The 16,582-nt window shown below is 44.2% G+C and overlaps 1 protein-coding gene across 2 annotated transcripts in view; it reads right to left on the bottom strand.

Annotated features, from left to right (window-relative positions):
* The window catches only part of LOC147727423 (programmed cell death 1 ligand 2-like), a 367,618-nt gene extending 352,124 nt beyond the window's left edge, over positions 1 to 15,494 (bottom strand). The window contains exon 1 of one of the 2 annotated variants that reach the window (XM_086961498.1): positions 15,326 to 15,494. The gene's annotated coding sequence lies outside the window, so the exon portion shown is untranslated. Of the gene's footprint in view, positions 1 to 6; positions 137 to 15,325 lie in introns of those variants that run through there. The other variant, XM_086961500.1, reaches the window with a different exon arrangement.
* Between the last annotated feature and the right edge of the window lie 1,088 nt (positions 15,495 to 16,582).

Genomic DNA, 16,582 nt, shown 5'->3' with positions numbered 1-16,582 from the left:
ACAAACCTCTAATGTCATTAATAGTGGTGATCAGTCGTTCTGGCTTTTTTATAAAATTCAGGATAACTGCTCGCTCTGATTAACCTTTATGAACTGCTGCCCAGTTCACCAGGGTGCAAGGAACCTTGCACATGCATCTAAAACTTAAGTGGACTCACAGGCATAAAATCCTGTGAACTAGGGGATAAACAAACAGTCGAAGCACATGATTTTGTGTGGCTAGCTACAGAGTTCAGAAATACATTTCCTGTTTTCCAGAATCTGTCCAAAACGATAAATCAGCTGGGAATCCCCACAGCATGCTTACAGTATACACAATTAATGATAAAGTTAAACGCCTGAGTGAACGAGGTTAAAATTGCAGCCATTCAGCAAACCAAGAAGGAGGCAAAGGTATTGCACTCACTTGACGTTTGTGACTGCTTGGGGGCATTTATTAAGTCCAAATGATTGAGTTTTAGCTCATAAATCATGAACAACAAAGGGATTTCTATGTGAATGCAAATGGTAGCAAATGAGTGAAATCATGTCCGGTAATTCGATATAAAAAGTGATGTTGCTTTCATTAACAGCATAACACTCCTACAACAAGCATGTTAGGGACACAAAGACACCATAGTGTGCTGCACATGAGGGACACTAAGCCTCCAAACTGCACTGCATCCATAGCACATTAATCAATTTACCCTTGTTCTGTCTAATAACAACACAGTGGGCATTCATGGTGGTCTCCAGTGTTATCCATATTTACTTAGTACATGATTCATGCACACCTAAGAGATTTTCAACGTCATTGTCTTCCCAAAACTCCCAAAGGTACATATGGAAATCTAGTTAAAAAAAGTAACTTTTCCTGCACCAAATTTAATTCTGAGCATTTTTCTACAGGATAATTGTATGGAGTATATTTAAAGGCAATATGCATTTGTCTTTTATTCTCATTAGGAAAGCTTTTTTTTTTACTTTGTTGATAAGGCTCTCCCCCACTCTCTTTTCTTGCCCAGATATTTCAGGAGCAGCTTGACACCTGTATTTAGGGCATGCGAAAAGCGAAATAAGGTTTTTGTGAATAACAAGCCTACAACCTTGTAGGTGATTCATGCATTTTGCTCGCCTACTCCTGATACACCCCTTTCTGGCAACATCTCTAAACTTCGCACTGTTGTAAATCCACTGTACAAGCGTATCTTCTACAGCACGAAATCCAACCTGCAGGTGTGAATATCAGCAGATTTCGATTCTAAGAATCAAAACCTCGGCCCGGATTAATTATTCTTTCACACAGCGCAGCGCAGCCAACCACCTCGCTGTGCTGCGCTGCGTGAAAGCTAAAGGGCAGGAATGCACTGTATTTACCATAATACAGCATATTCTTGTTCTTTACAAGCACTGGTGCTTTTTTGGCTGCCTAGACCCAATGCAGGCATCCTTGCATCATGGTGCAAAGATGCCTGTGCTGTAGGCAGGATTGTTTTTGTGCATTAAAGGATACCTTCCAGCACTAAAACAATCCTGAGAGGCATTTTCCTGTTTTTATGTAACTTGCAGTATGCAGCACACATAGAAAGAGGAAACAACACGGAGAAATAAATATATTTCTCCTAGTTACGCCTCACTTAGGGAGGCTTAGCATTTTGACACAACCCCAGTCCTACCACTGATGCGCCAAACCATGTTCTACCCATGGAACCCCTCCCGGGGGCAGAGTAACGCGAAACAGCGATTTGCTCTGCCTTGCGTTACTCTAGATTTATCAGGCAATGCAGAGCCACACAAGGTGGCCTTGAGTCGCTTGATAATTCTCACTTAGATGTTGCGTCACTGAATAAAAGCTAATGCTACATGATTAGCACAAACATAATGGAAGGATGATACGCAAGGGTCACCAGGTGTAGGACGGGGAGCACTGGTGTGTGACAGAAAGACAACAGCCGGGGCCTGTACAGGTATGGGGGGATTCGACAGATGACCACAAGGGAAGTTTAAATAAATAATTAATTTTCCCTCCTCTGTCTAAATCCCCCCCACACGCCCCCACTGCTTCTACCTGCATGGGCCACTGCTGAAAGACAATGACATGACATGGAAAAGCAAATGGATCAAGTTCACAGGTGTGTGAACCGTGTACTAGGCTAGGGTCTCGTGAGTGGGGGACACTGGTCCTGAGCGGGATAGGGAATGCAAAGACAACAGGGCATATTACCAAGCTTGGCGATATAAGATTATCGCCGCTTTAGCATCCGTTTTCGGCCGCTAAGCAGTGATAATTACATCGCCCTATTAGCAAGCTGTCGCTAACTGATGTTAGCGACAGCTTTTAGGTGATAGCGAGCGGTTTGGGGCCCGCTTTGCAAGTCAGCGATATTTATCACTAATGACATGCAAAGTGGGCGTACCCAAACTGTTAGCGACTGAAAACAGTCGCTAACATCGCTATCGCCTATTAGCAAGGCAGGCGTAGCGATGGAAATATTCGCTAAAAACTAACGCCTGCTCAGACCAGTTCTTAGCCATTATATCCAATGGGAGGTGGATATAATGGCTAAGACCCTGTTAGCGATAATGCGTGAATATCGCTGTATTCTCAAAGAGAGCTGGCAGGGCCAAGGTCAAATAATCTTTATTCGGCTACTGAAAAGCCATTAAAACAATTCACAATTGGGAATAACAAGCTTAAAAAGAGATTTAAAACAAAGCTTTAAAATAAGTCACAGCCCGCAGCAAAAGCAGCCAAATTCTTTGGACATAATAAATTACAATGTACCACATCTATTTCTAAATCTCATCACACAACAAACAAAGTTGACCACTGCAAAATAATATTCCAAATTACACCGTTTTTCCAATAAGATAAATGCCTCCCTGTGGGATCTAATCTTGGACAACGTAAGATTGGAGTTAAAAAGCACTTCAACATGTCAATATTGGGTTCCAATCGACATTCCTGAGAAAGGCCACTAGTAAGTGTGATGAGTTCGAACGAAACCTAAAATAAAAATGTATGTTAGATGACATTCACATCCCAGTGATGTTTTAATCAGATTGTAATTGGTACTACTACCAAGTCTGTTAAAATGTGCCTGATGAAGGTTACCCTGAATACCTCTTTCACCTGAGCCATTACATTAAGCTTATTATTTCATGGATTAAAAAATAGCTCTGGGAGACCCAAGTTTGAAAAATTCTTCTCTAATATAGTTGAGCCACTGGATCGCCAGAGCATAATCATGGGAAAAACAATCTTCCAATACATCTTTTAAAAGTGAGGCTCCCAATTTACCCCAGATTCTAATCCAAAGTAGCAGGGGGTATAGCGTAATCTTGTCCTCCATGGAGCACAAAACCACCTCCGAACTGCCAAGCCATGTCTTTCCTGGACCGGAATCAAGCATCCTGGGGTGGTGTGGATTGCAAAGAAACGATGGATTTAGGCCCAGATCTCTGTACTGGGGTGAAAGTATGACATTGTTGTGCATTCTGTCCATCAACTGTTGTTTTTGCATTTGTCACCCCGAGTGGGATGGGTATGCTCAGACGTGAGTCCCATGCTCTCCACACCACTGGAGTCAAGCTATTCTGGCTGAAGACGGCTGATAGCCAGAAAACGGTCCTAGGATGCTTGATTCCGGTCCAGGAAAGACATGGCTTTGCAGTTCGGGCTGGACTGTTCCCATGAGGCACAGGGTCAAGGCTGATTTACATATGGCCATGTCTGAACTGGGGTGGTGTGGAGTGCAAAAAAACGATGGATTTAGGCCCAGATCTCTGTACTTGGGTGAATGTATGACATTGTTCTGCAGTCTGTCCATCAACTGTTGTTTTTGCATTTGTCACCCCGAGTGGGATGGGTATGCTCAGACGTGAGTCCCATGCTCTCCACACCACTGGAGTTAAACTATCCTGGCTGAAGACGGCTGATAGCTAGAAACCGGTCCTAGAATGCTTGATTCCGGTGCAGGAAACACATGGCTTGGCAGTTCGGGCTGGACTGTTCCCATGAGGCACAGGGTCAAGGCTGATTTGCATATGGCCATGTCTGAACTGGGGTGGTGTGGAGTGCAAAAGAACGATGGATTTAGGCCCAGATCTCTGTACTGGGGTAAATGTATGACATTGTTCTGCATTCTGTCCATCAACTGTTGTTTTTGCATTTGTCACCCCGAGTGGGATGGGTATGCTCAGACGTGAGTCCCATGCTCTCCACACCACTGGAGTCAAGCTATCCTGGCTGAAGACGGCTGATAGCCAGAAACCGGTCCTTGGATGCTTGATTCCGGTCCAAGGAAGACATGGCTTGGCAGTTCGGGCTGGACTGTTCCCATGAGGCACAGGGTCAAGGCTGATTTGCATATGGCCATGTCTGAACTGGGGTGGTGTGGAGTGCAAAAAAACGATGGATTTAGGCCCAGATCTCTGTACTGGGGTGAATGTAAGACATTGTTCTGCATTCTGTCCATCAACTGTTGTTTTTGCATGAATGAAAAGGAGCCAGACTCTCCTGCTGCCCCATTACCCCTAACAAGTGAAGATCCAAATTTACGGTAAAAAGGTTGTGGTCAAGAATACTGGAAGCATATACAATGTAATCTGATACTAGTTTAGCTAAATCCTGGGACACCATAGGAAAATCAATCTCACTGCCCTTCAGTGCACCATTATATGTGGGGTGCAAAGGTGCTCACAATGCCTTGTATTCTTTAATCAATACTCATTGCGCTGAAAACCTTTTTATTCCTACAAGCCTTCCCACTTTTAACCTCTCCTCTCCCCCTTGACTTTCCTGTTCTCTAAAGGTTCAGCACTCCACAGTGCCAAGAAACCGCCAGGTGAACGTGCGCTTTATAAATGTTTTAAACTCAAACTCAAACTCATTAATAGCAAATGTCTGCCTGGGTTTACAACTGCTTTTATAAATAGGTTTTTAGGATTTTAAATCATTTCTGATGAATTTTATCTTTCATTCCCATTGCGATGGTATAAATGTAAATATTTCAATGATTATTCTTGATATATGTTTTACAATGCTCGTATGTTCACCATTGTAATGATTTTTATTAATCAAACAATAAAGTATACCCCATAGTCAATACCAGGGATCCAATAATCATCAATCTGTTCAGGGCCTCCCCAAAAGGGGTGTTCTGGAAATGTGTAAGCTCCTTCCCATCCATTATCTCCATGCCACAAGAAGAGGGATTTATTTTCCCGCTCAGCCTCATGTTGAAATCCCAAGGATATACTATTAGTGTATCCTTTTTATAGCTATCTTGAAAACTCACTAAGTCACTCTCCAAGACATCAATTAAAGTGGTCACATATGAGTCAAAAATGTTGTTGTACAGATTAACCAAGACAACATCAAAACAATAAGGAATCTGCAATCATAGCAGCTGGAAATTAGGCCTAAAATAGATTAGTCTGGTAGATAGGCCTATTAATTTTTCCTGAGAGCAAAATAGCTAATCCTACCTTGGCTCTACCCACACAAGAGGGAGTGGCAGCTCTGCACAACGTATAGAACCCATTTATACTAAAGTTCTCAAGCTCCCAAGTCTCATATAATAGTACAATATCTGCATTGTTGATTTCTGAGGGCCAATCTGGATTTAAAAGTTTGGAACAAACACCAGCAATGTTCCAAGACACAATTCTCGCCCTTTCTGCCTGACCCTTTCCACTCCGAACTGGATCCGGGACCAATAAAGGACATTGAAAAGCCCCTCTCTGAGGGCCTAAGCTGCCCGTCCTGCCCCATTGGGACGATACTACCGGGGCCTGTACTTATTGGCTCCAATTAGTAGAAAGTCAATCCAAATCATCTAATGATTCAGGGGCTTCAAAAGAGTTCTGAACCTCCACGCTGTATAAGGAATTCACAGCCTTCAGGTGGAACTCCTTGCCTTTCCCAGTTCTTAAAGAAAGCACCTTCTGCCTATAAAAATATCCTAATGGTAATACCTGTGTAGCACCAGGTGCTTGGTTCCAATTATAGAAGATCTTAATAGGGAGTTGACTTTGTTGGGTGACTTGAAATTAACATTAATAATGACCCCGCTCACTTCCTTTGTTCCAGGGCCTACCCAGCGAGATCTTCAGACCATTAGAATTTCGCTTGCAAAATCAATCAACCACCAAGTGCTTTTCCTTAGCCAATGGATTACTTTGTTTTTCAGAGCACAGTGGTTTTCTTTTGTCAAAGGCTTAAGGAGTGGTACATTCTTCAAAACCACAACATAGGGAGTTCACTCCAGTGTAAGCTGGGAGAAAGAGTTTTCCATACATAAAAGAGCTTCTCTCTTCCACTCTCTCTACTGGAGATCTATCCTATGGTCTTGAGACTTTTCCTAATGGTCGCCTCTGCACCGTTCCTAAGTGATATTGCCAAACTCAAAGGGGCTGAGGGCACTGAAGAGGGGGGCTGAGAGTTAGACTTCACAGCCCCTACAGGTGAGACCACAGCTGGTACTGCTGCTGGTGACTGTGCAGACAAGAGTTAGCTAATTTTTTATATATGTCATGCTCAATCGTCCCCAGAAGGTCCAATAAGGGGTAGAGCTTGTTGATTAATAGCTCTAGGACTTTATTGCATATGGCATCTATTATACCCAAATATGTACCCTTGTCTTCAGTTCCTTTCCCCAACCCAATGGAAGAGATTGATAGACACGGCCTCTTTGAGTTTGCCAGACCTTCAGCTCTCTTTCTTTTTCCTGCTTTGAGTCTAGATTTTACGCCTTGTTGATGGTCTTGGGGTTTCCCCTCCTGCAATAGCTCAGTCGGGGTGTGTTCCAGGGATTTAAGTGAGAAGCATTTTGGCCCGCTTGTCCAGGCTGAATAATCACATCGAGGCTCAAATCAATAGCAGAAACATCATTTGTGGACTCCAGGTTGGTAGACTTGACTGAGGGTGGTGAAGAAAGCGATATACGGCATTCAGCCAACTCAATCTCTATGTTGATAACACCAACTGCTCTCTGTAAGAAGCCATCTGTTGTTGTTCTGGGAGCAGAAAAGGCAGGCTTAAGGAGAGCATTGGTCACCTTTCACTTCCCCATTTAAGGAACCAAAATAAATGCCACATTAAAAAGCAGGAAACAGGTTTCAGGAAGAAGGCAGCCACACCTATCTTATAGAAGATCAAAGAGGTGTGGCTCAGCTTAGCCTACTCCAGCCGATGGTGGGTGCAGACTTCACGCAGACGCGGCCCACATGGCAAGACGAGCCACTTGCACTATATTGTGCCAATCAAATGTGCAGCAGGTGTGGTGAAAATGGAGGGCCTCTGCCTGCCCCCGAGAATCCTGGGACTAGAAGTCCTCAGTTGCCTGGATATGTCCTGCATGGTGGTAAGAGTCACCTATTTAGTGCCAATTAAATGTGCAGCAGGTATGGTGAAAATGGAGGCCCTCTTCTTGTTTCCCGATAATCTCAAGAACAGTCCTCAGCATCCAGGATATGTCCTGCGTGGTGGGAAGAGTAACTTGTGCTATATTGTGCCAATCAAATGTCCAGCAGGTGCAGGGAAAAAAAGAGGGCCTCCTTCTGCCCCTGGGGAATCCTGGACCTGTAAGACCCCATCTGCAACGATACGTCCCGCTGGCAGAGAATATCATGACAACAGGGTCAATGGGGAACACAGCAGGCATTGTCAAGGAACATGGGAAGCATTAGGCGCTTCCTGCAGGGATGGCAGGTACAACAGAAGAAAGGGACAAAATGGAAGAATGGTAGAGATAGGAGAAGACACATGGAATGGGCTGGCTTAACGGACACAGTGACCTTGTGACAACAAATGGAAGCACGAAACCAGGTATCGGGTATACTTTGGTGATCCAGTAGGCAATAGGAAGACAGCAGGTATGAAATAATGCCAGGCCTGGATAGTGATTTCATCCTAGAATCAGGACGAAGACATCATAAACATCTTATAGAAAGAATTTGCATCCTAAAGGATTTAAGGAAGGGAGTTACAAAACTAGTAAAGCTAAGTTCAGAAGGCTAATCCTTTCAATGTCAGATTGGAAAATGAAGGTTGAACAAGGAGTGCCATCCATGAAGAGTCCTTCGGCGTCATGTATATCTTGAAGGAGGAGCCAAAGAGCAGCTGTAGATGATTGTCTTGTTCTTCCTTTTTACAAAGTTCTGCATGCTTTAGAAGATGACATACACTATACTTTCTATCACCTCAGGCCCTCTCACACCACCCTCCTTCCAATCACTGTGCATTTTCTTACTGCTGGTTCTCTTACTGCAACCTCTCTCTCCTAGGATCTTCTCACTTCTGCCACCTTTTGGTCTTTTTATTTTATCTTGACTTTACTTACATTGGACTTTGGCATTCTATTTTTGTTGTTCCTTTTCTCCCATCCCATTCTCTTACAGGGGCTTCCTTTTCTTCCTGTTACCTTGAATAGCTGGATCTTCCATCCATCCAGTTGATCCCTCACTCCTGTTCATTCCCCTTTTTTTTTTACTTGCAAAAAATAACATATACTTTTATTTCCAGGTATGCATATATATTGCTTACACATTATGTTAACTTTTTCTTATTTATTGATGTCTTTGCAAGTGTTAAATCAACCTTTTTAACTCAGATAACAACAATTGCAGGCATTTCAACAATTGTAAAGCTTGCTTTACCTCAATAGTGGTTCTTTCAATTGTTGCTTACCCAGCACTTTTTGGCACATACCATGACTACTATCGCAATGCATGCTCATAGCCTCACTAACAGAAATGCTGTGCACATTGCAGTGCTCTTCACTTTCTGCTTCCCCCTTTTTGACCAAAACTTTCTATTTAGGTTGTTAATAGGCTTTCAACTGCATTGGATACTGGCAAAAGACCATGAGCACCAACTCCACTATAGTGGCCGTTACTATTTGCAATGTACAGTGCAACTAGTTAAGATTGTAGTCACATGTTCAAGGCGATCCATAGAGTGACACAATCCATTAACGTGCGCAAATCTATACTACTATTATAAAGAGAGAACTTGCACCTTTTGGCCAGGTAAACTCTGGAACCACAGCGTCAATCTACACACCCGATACATCTATGAAAATGTCAGGGTGTTTAGATGGACATAGGCTATATAAATTATTCAAAAAAAATGTAAATTAAAAAAATTACGTTTGTAAATAAAGTAGTCCCCTGAAAGTAGCGCCGGCCTTGACCTAGCACTGGCCTGGACGCAACATGCGTGATGACGACGAAGGAGGAGGGCGGTGCAGTGACGAGCGGCTGTGCAGTGAGGAGCGGCGGCACAGGTAAGGAAAGGGAAAGTGAGACTGTGATGCAGGGGGAGGAAAGAAGGAGGCAGCAGTAAATGAAAATGTCGGGGCGGGAGGGGGGCGCGAGTGAGTCCGGGAGGGGGGCGCGAGTGAGTCGGGGCGGGAGGGGGGCGCGAGTGAGTCGGGGTGGGAGTGAGTCGGGGTGGGAGGGAGTCGGTGCGGGAGGGGGTCGGGCGGGAGCGGGTGTACTGCCCCCAGCCCCTTTCTGCCCCAGGCAACGCTGGGGCGGGCTGCTAGTTAATTATATTGTCCACGCTTTTATAGCAATCATTCCTGCTGTAGCTAACCAGATAAATTATTGTGCGCTTTTGTCATATTGTCCAATTTACCACCAATGGACATTTGGCCCTTTCTGTAATGTATTTGCAACATTTTCAAAACCAATTTGCATACTTCTTTCCAAGCCCACCAAATGTGTATAAATGTTTTTAAAGTGTTTTTATTGGAGTTGCTGGATGCTCAGAACTGAGGCCTCTACACCTCTGAAAATATGTGGATGAAGGAAGAGATTGCGAAGATTGTAACCTCAACAAACTACAATGTCTCACAGCACTCCCCTGCACTGTTGTATGAGCCTCACTGCTGGTTTCTGGTTTCTCAACGTAGCTGTGTCTGGCTTGCTCATACTCCACAACAGACTGTGTAAAAGTGGTAGCTCATGATGTACGACATTGAGGCTGGGCTGTTGAATTTCTGGGATCAGTTTCATTGCCTTCCTCCATGACCATTTCTGTGTCTTTCTCCCCCTTGCCTTCTGTATCGTGACCCCTCTGGGATGGTTTATCTATGTACAAATTGGCTGACAATTAGTCTCCTGATATACTGAAAGTATGTATATCATGGATTTAATTTTGTGAAATAATAATTTTATACTCCACAACATTATGTTTGGTATTTTGAACTACACCTCTCATAATTTCCTTCAAAGCATCACTCAAAATGTACACTAGGATTTTTGTAATCTACCTTACAGTTTCCTTAGTCCTAAATTTTAAGAATTATGGGTTTTGAAAAGATAAATGAGAAGTATGAGTCTTCCCTTGAGAAGTTGATGCTGTGGTGGATGTATCGATTTTGATGAATCCCGATATACTCTCATTGGGGTGGGGATTGAGGGTGGTGGTTAATTCGGGGTTCTTATTCAGTTGCTCAAGCCTTACATAAGCGGACTGCCACCTTTACTTTAGTCCTTGATCTTGGATCATGCCACCTTTTCCTTATTTATTAGATGGTTCATTGTGTGAAATTACGTTTTTCTTCTCCTGTATTGAGACCCAAACCTGTCTTTCTCGTGAGTCAATCAAGGAAAGTAATTACTTTGCAAATAAATCATTAGAGTGGGTTACACACTCCTCTATTTGAATTTCCAATCTTTTTCGCTAAATGTTAGTTTGTGTTTCCTGCCTTCTGCATCACTATCTGAGTCTTGTCTAGATATGTTTCTACTTTTCAAGGCGGGAGGGGGGGTTAACCAAACAAAAGATTAGTGCTGGATTAGAAATTGCTTCTTCAACCTGAGTGCTCTCCAGTTCTTTGCAGATCATGTGCTGTAGTGCTTCATTTTTGGGAGGCTACCACTCACTGCCATAAAACAATTCTTGCAAAATTAAACTTTATTTGCATTCTACTGAATAACTAAACTTGATGTGATAAATAGAAAATCATATAGATATGGTAAAGTTTCCTTAACACTATAGTGCATATCAAATATTGAGTCCCAATTAGCAATTCGGAAAAAAATTCAAACCCCGAATCTCCATTACAAACATTCGGACATCAAGCCCTCACTCCCTAACTGACCCCTTCCTTGTTCACACAAGTTTAACTAAAGTTATCATAGTGCAGAACGCCCATATTTCCTCCAACAATAGATGAGTGAATAGATGCATATTATTTTAGAGCAGAACACCCTTACATATGATGGAAAACAACAATGAATATTGCAAATAAGGGGATGGCACAAATCAAGGGGCAGAATGCCTCTAACTGCAAATACCTGCAGCTTCACAGCCACTCTTAAACACAAACCTATGAGCACCTGAATACTTGCATCTGTAGACCCCAGAAAAGCACAGACGCCAGCACAATATGCCTCACTCAAAAGCTACTGCAAAGAGAAAAGCCACAGGTCACACAGATTAAGGAAACCTGCACGGAGATCTGAGCTCTATTCATGCAATTTCCAAGGGGCACATAGGGGGTTATTTTTTTTTTTTAACATAAGATTTTATTGGAAAGAAAAAGCAGAGTCAATAAATCAGTCACATGTAAAACGATACAATTGAATCAAAATACAGGTTAATCAGGATGGTAAATCAGCGTACATTTCGACATAGGGGTCCAGCCCGGGCCATGGCTAATTCAACTGTCAGAGATTCACAGAGTTCACACGGTATTTATTCCAATGTCCCCATTTCTTGTCCCACTTCGTGGGGCAACCTCTAATTTGGTACACTGTTTTTTCGGCAAGCATGCAGCGGTCCATCTCAGCCATCCAGCCGACCACCAACGGCCTCTCGGGGGAGCCCCACTTCATAGCTATAGAGCGCTTAGCAAGCAGGAAACCCAATGCCGCCCACTATTGTTCCAGTTCGTTCAGGTCCGTGGCCCCCCATATATTAAGGACACTTTCTTTTGGCGACAGTGGGATTGGCTTGCCAAGGGAGTTTCTCATTTTATGAACTGTTCCCCCCCAGAATTGCTGTATCACCGGGCAGTTCCATAGGATGTGATAGAAGGTACCAGGTAAGCTGCAGCCTCTTAGACACAGCGTGTCAGGGCGCCTACCGATTTTGGCCAGTATGGGAGGGGACATGTAGGCTCTATGTAAAACCTTCAGTTGGATTAGTCGGAGCCGATGGTTGATTGCTGTCTCTCTAGGGGACATTAGGGCAGCCCGCCATTCCTCATCTTCTAAGAGACCCAGGTCTTCCTCCCATTTGTTCCGTAGGGGCTGGAAGGTGTCAGGGAGATTGTTACAGAGCTTACGGTAAGTGTAGGAGATGGCCTTTGCAGGGAGAGGTTCCGATAGCAGTCTGTCCTCCAGGGGGGAAATCTCAGGTATGGAAGTGAGGTCAGGGATGGCGGTGAGGATGGCATGTTTGATTTGAAGATAGCAGAAAGATTTTGTCAGTGCAAGGGAGTGTTTGGACTGAAGATCCGCGAATGTCAGTAGCTTGCCCCTATGCACTAAGTCACCCACTGTCGAAATCCCTATCGTGCCCCATTTATCGAATCCCTGAAGGAAGCAAAGAGAGCCCAGTTGTTGCGACGACCATAATGGTGTTGCTTCAGTAAGTTTGTCCGGCCACCCCATACACTTGTTGGCTCTATGCCATATTGCGACCGTGTGTGCCATGGGTCCAGCTTATCTGTTCCTGACCGGTTTGCTGTAGAGAGCCTCCAGGTAGCCCTCCCGCCCGGTCTGACATCTATCAAGGAGGAAGGCCGAATTCATGGGCGAACCATGTATCCAGTGATTGATGGCCACCAATTGCGACGCCCAATAGCAAAGGCGCAGATTAGGCAAGGCGATGCCTCCGTCGTACCAACTTTGAGTGAGTTTATGGAGGGCGATGCGGGCTGCCCCACCGTCCCATAACAGAAGGCGGATGTCACTCTCCACAGCGCTGAAATAGGAGTCAGGGATCGGAAAGGGACAGTTTTGCAGGGCGTACAAGAAACGCGGGAGCGTCAGCATTTTAAATAAGGCCGCCCTTCCAGGGAGGGAGAGTGGGAGAGACCGCCAGTGGGCTACGTCACTGTGTAACGGTCATAGGGGACCCAATAGATTTCGATCATGGAACACTTCATTCACTTTTTTTGACTAGCCGATGGCCACCGCTGTGTATCTACAGCCTGTCTGGGCTGTGTGAACCTACCTGAATGCTGTCTGTTTGACTCACCTTCTCCGCTACTCTTGTTCAATCACTGTCTATCCCCTAATCGGCACTGACCCTGGTAGCATTACCGAGTCAATCACTGTACCCTACAGAGTGAAACTGAGACCCATCTCAAAAAAGTTCTGTTTTTGAACTGAACCAAAACTGATATAGGAAACCTAGTTAGGTCCCTACATCACAAGTGTTCCTCAGGGAAACAAGATCATGTCCATTACTTGATCACACCATCCCTAAATAAAGTTTTATATGTAAACACTTGTTCCATCTAGCCTGACCTGTTGGTTGAATCGAGCAGCACTTACATTTGTTAGAATCTATTTGGCATGCCAGGTCTGACCCGACATTACATGAGCAGCATGAAAAATATCTCTAAGTGCTAGATCAACTCTGGACAACCTCTAATGAATAATAGTATAGTAGGTTTGATGGAGCGTCCAATATTGAAAGGACAATCTTTACTATTGTGAAAGAACTATCAGCTCCCACTTCACCTGCAAGCACCTGCCTCATCCAGAAAAACTATAATCTGGTCTTTCAACCCAGGGATACTAAATACGGAATACAAACGTCTTCCGTATTTTCCTTTGGTGCCCTCTGACCATTGGGTTTAGATGTGTTGCCTTTTCAGAGGGCGTACGGCGTGCACTTTGGGGCATATTTATGTAGGTTTTGTGACGCCATACAAGGGGATGCAAAGGCAACACAAAGCTAAGTAGGATTTATTAAGCCACGCAAGGCCACCAGGCACGGCCCTGAGTGGCTTGATAAATTCAGAATAACGCAACGCAGTGCAAATCGCTGCGTTGCGTTACTCTGCTCTTGGAAAGCAACCTATTGGTGCAACATGGGTGTTCCCACGCATCCACCTACACATTCTGAAGCACTCCCAGATTTACCAATACCGGAAGTCCTGGAAATGCGTCAGAATGCTGCGCCTTCCCAGGGTAGGCGTAATGAGGAGAAATAGCTGTATTTCTCCTTGTTATTTCCTCTTTTCTATGAGTGCTGATTTCTGCAGCAGACTTACAAAGGGAAAAATGCCTCTCAGGATAGTTTTCGTGCAGGAAGTATCATTTCCTGCACAAAGAGTCCTATTTACAACACAGGCACCCTTGCACCTAGGTGCAAGGGCGCTTGCGTTGGCGCTAGGCAGCACATTGTGCTGCAGCGCTGGGAAAAGACAGGATTTTGCTGTATATTGTTAAGTTCTGCCCTTTCCCTTTCACTAGCTAACTTGCTGCGCTACGTGAAATCTTAGTAAATATCCCCCCAATTTCCCTCGATCTCCCCGTGCCGTTGTATATTTCTGATGTCTACTTGTTGTGCAGAGCAGCACTGCGGAATGTGAAATGTTACAAAATCTGCCCCTAAGACTTTTATAACAAGTGCCATGTTCTTGTGAATTACAAACGTTCAAGGCCATTTCAAGTTACAAATGAGATGTAGAAACCACCTGACCTGCAGTCTCATAGCTAGTTTATGTAACCACTGGGCCTATTTACAAGCCCCTTGCGCCGCCGGTATGTCACATTTTCCCATATTAAAAGTGACTCACCGGCAGTGCAGGGGGCTTGTAAATAAGCCCACGTGTTATTTAGCCACTTAAAGCTGCATAGCAATTTATGATAACATAAATTGGGCCAGCAGTCATGCAAATTCGACCATCAACAACTGTACAGTGAGATACGTCTTGTCTATACGGCCCATTCCACGTTGTCCTGTTAACTCCTGAAACTAAGAAAGTGCGCTGCACGTCACCTACTTATAAAAGACTCTTTGCCGGTTGTGTGTAACATCTGGTATCCCGTGTGCTTAATTTGAGCCGTATTCCCTTGGGATCGTGAATGCACGGTTCTGGGTGGATTCCAGATATTACACAACACTTGTCCTCGGTTCTCAGGTGTTCCATTCATGGACGCGCAAAGACCACGCTGCGGCTGCGAAAGTGCGCAGGCGGCAGAGAAGCTAGTGTGTGTTTTAAAAATCACAAAAGGAGGCGAAGAGAGTGAAACGCGCAAAAACGCGAATATTTCATCCCTCTACTGTTAACCTCAACAGAAACTGTGTGAAAGTCATCATACACACGAGCATGCTATACTCACAGAGAAGGTAAAAAGACAACAGGCTCACCGGAGTCTGAGGTGTTCTGTGGTAGGTCGGTGGTCTAGTAGAGGTCAGGCACTGACTCCTCACATCTGCAGTTCGCCGCGTCTTGCATAGGAGATTAGTAGGTCCTATCTGCAGCGGTAACTCCCAGTAAGTGAAGTATACCGTATGACGAATCTTCAGCCTTTGGAAATGAAACCGATAGGAATTCCGCGCTCTAGCGTGACTTTAGTTTCCGTTTATGCTAGTATTAAAAAGGGTGACTAGGCGTCCCGGATTTGACCGGACTGTCCCGGTTTTTGAAGGACTGTCCCGACATTTCCCTTTAAAACACAAAAATGTCCCGGTTTTTAAGGGAGGGTCGGATGAACCTGCACATTCATTTTTTATTTTAATTTTATTTAGTGCATTTTTATATAGCGCGGACATTACTCGAAGGTATCAGCGCTGTAGAATAGGACCAGTTACGTTACATAAGAAAAGTGTTACACAGTAGAACTTCACAAGAATAAACAGGAGACTAAAAAAGATAAGGTGCACAAACACAACATCAACACAGCAAGCAAGGGTGAGGAATGTTCAGGAAAAAATTAAAAATGTACAATGATGAGCGAATTTCATAGAGGGGCCTGAGAATGAAAGTATTAGTTCTGAGAGTGACTTTGGCAGAGAAGAGATTTGGGGCCAGATGTAGGTAGCCCTTTACCGGTCGGTAACGGCCGAAAATCGGTAAAATCAGCAGTTACCGACCGGTATCCATGAAATGAGATGTAGGAGCTGTTTTTTTACCGATTCGGAAAACATGAGTCGGTAAAATTCCGACTCGGTAATTATGAGTCGGTATAATTCCGACTTGGTAAATATGAGGCGGTTTTTACCGAAGCGGAATTTACCGAATACTTATTTACCGAATTCTTATTTACCGAATCGGTAAATAAGAAACGGTAAATAAATGGCCATGGAGATGTAGGAAACCCGAAAAATACAGAATTCACGGAAATTCGGTATTTATGAGTCGGTATTTACCATGGAATGAATGCAGGTGGTAACCAGGTGAAGTCCATCAAAAGAGTCCCAAAATGCAACAGTGGGTTCAGAATGGCGGATTTGTACGTCATTGCAAGGCGGTTGAGACTACAGGCAGCAAAAGAGAGGGAATGGCAAAGGGAGGAACAAGTGTACAGGCAGAGGATAACACTGTTCCAACTGACAGATCCTGAAATACTCCAGAGATACAGGCTACATCCCCAAACCATCATGGGCTTGATCAGGGGCCTACAC

Source organism: Lissotriton vulgaris, chromosome 3_1 (genome assembly GCF_964263255.1).
Source record: "Lissotriton vulgaris chromosome 3_1, aLisVul1.2, whole genome shotgun sequence".
Classification (NCBI taxonomy): domain Eukaryota; kingdom Metazoa; phylum Chordata; class Amphibia; order Caudata; family Salamandridae; genus Lissotriton; species Lissotriton vulgaris.
The sequence above is the reverse complement of the archived record's forward strand: the minus strand, read 5'-3'. Positions and strand labels throughout refer to the sequence as shown.